Genomic DNA, 2,500 nt, shown 5'->3' with positions numbered 1-2,500 from the left:
TTGCATCATTAGATGAAGAATATATAAGTTGCTGCACATGATCATTTTACTTTGATTAAGACATGCTAGTATAAAACACTCGAAAGACCTCTAAAACATCTTATGGAATCTGTGGTTCACCTGCTTTAATGATTCAGGTGTTAGTGGATCCAGTGGGAGTTCTGCTGCAGTAACCAATATGAGTAACCTCATAAAAGGCTGTTTCCTTGATGGAGTTTGTATCAAAGTATACTTGTTCTATGGCAGCGTTCAAATTCAATTGTGATGGTTTCTTCTTTCTTGATTTTACGTTGTTTTCAATTGTGAAGGATATTGCTTCAAAACCTTCTCACACAAACTTCGGCCATGATAAAGCTATTATCACTGTTTCCTGCCAGTTATCACCACCACTCTTGGCCCCCCTCTATGCCTCCCTCAAGGGCAGGTTAATAGATACAGAGTACCAAGCATGTAGGACATCTTACAAATCTCTCATTTTGGAGGACCTAACTCTCGACAACTCTAACGCCATCCTCCTCTATGAAGTCAGTACTGATAGACCATGGATACCTGCTTCCATGCACAGACATGGTTTGTTTTCATTCCACATCCTCTCACCGTTCTATTGCACAGCTACTGAAGACGAAGTTCATTTGGCATAGCATTATTAGGGATGCTAATGATTGGGTCCTTTGCTTGTACTTCAAGCCAGACCTCAAACAAATCGACACACAGATTCAGGAGTGGGCTCCTTTCCTCAACCTCAGTGACGCTTTGCCAATATTCACATCGACTTACTAGGTCCCGTACCCACATCACAAAGATATTGCTCCCTGTTTACCGCAATTGACAGCTTCAATCTATAGCCTGAAACCATTCCCATGGAATCTGCAACATCCACCACGTATAAAACCCCCTTGCTCTCACAATGGATAGCGAGAATTGATATTCCTGAGATATCACTATTGTGGGGCTCATTAGCAAATCTCCTTGGAATCACGCTACATCAGACAACAAACTACAATATTGCTGCCAACGAAATGGTTGAACATTTTCAACTCACTTTCAAAGCAGCTTTTATGTGATGCTTTAAGGACTCCAACTGGTTTACCTAGCTTACTTTGATATTGCTGGGACTCAAAACTTATTGTAGAGACAACCTGGGTGTCTCAGCTGCTGAAATGGTGTATAGCGACCCGTTGGTCATCCCAGACAACTTTTTTATGTCTACAACCAACTCAGACAATCTCCAGCACCTACATCTTGTTATGGGAAAAGTTACTCCATGCTGCCAGACTTACAAGCACCAAGCTAAGTAACACATACTGACAGATCTGTATTTGGTAATACTAGTTTTCCTGTGAAAGGACACTAACAAGTTTTCGCTAACGCCCCCTTACACAGGCTCATTCTTCATGATGCGTCATACACGAAAGGCTTTCTTCATCAACATTCATGACAAAGAAGACTGCCTGACACCTATATATCTCCATCCAGATGACCTGTCAATAGTATACCACTCTAGAGATGGGTGCACCTATTTCCAAAATTTGCCAATTTTAGGGTGGGAGCCATGTATCGCATGTGTTTCATACACGTTTGTACGCTGTAACGGATTTAATTTCTTATCTTTTCTGTTGCTCTTCCATGCACTGTGAATAGACCATCCTGTGTTTTCATAATAGCACAAGAATTTCATGTTTGAATATTTTTCACGTACTTGCTCGCAAGTAAAAATATAAAAACTTGATGATTCTTTAAGAAAGTATAGCTACATTCACCTCGCCTCTCAATTATCACCTAACTGACACCTCGCAAACTATATATATATATATATATATATATATATATATATATATATATATATATATATATATATATATATATATATATATATATATATATATATATATATATATATATATGGTCTCTCGTGGCATGGTTGGTTTCGACCTGGCCTTTCATTAGAAGGGGCTAGCGTTCGATCCCAAGTATGAGGTAGAAATTTATTTCTATTTGAACACGATGTTGTGTTGATATTTATCCATATTGACTCATTGGGGGTAATTTGAATGAATTACTACCAATTGTGTCGCGTGTGGACCGGGAAATTGGGTAAAACTCGCTGGTAAGAGACTGATGTCTCGCCAGGTAAATCCTCGGACAGCTAGATAGCGTCAGGTTTCAATTTCTTTTATGGTCTCTCGTGGCATGATTGGTTTCGACCTGGCCTTTCATTAGAAGGGGCTAGCGTTCGATCCCAAGTATGAGGTAGAAATTTATTTCCATTTGAACACGATGTTGATATTTATCCATATTGACTCATTAGGGGTAATTTGAATGAATTACTACCAATTGTGTCACGTGGTGGACCGGGAAATTGGGTAAAACTCGCTGGTAAGAGACTGATGTCTCGCCAGGTAAATCCTCGGACAGCTAGATAGCGTCAGGTTCCAATTTCTTTTATGGTCTCTCGTGGCATGGTTGGTTTCGACTTGGCCTTTCATTAGAAGGGGCTAGC

Source organism: Palaemon carinicauda, chromosome 18 (genome assembly GCF_036898095.1).
Source record: "Palaemon carinicauda isolate YSFRI2023 chromosome 18, ASM3689809v2, whole genome shotgun sequence".
Lineage (NCBI taxonomy): Eukaryota > Metazoa > Arthropoda > Malacostraca > Decapoda > Palaemonidae > Palaemon > Palaemon carinicauda.
The sequence above is the reverse complement of the archived record's forward strand: the minus strand, read 5'-3'. Positions refer to the sequence as shown.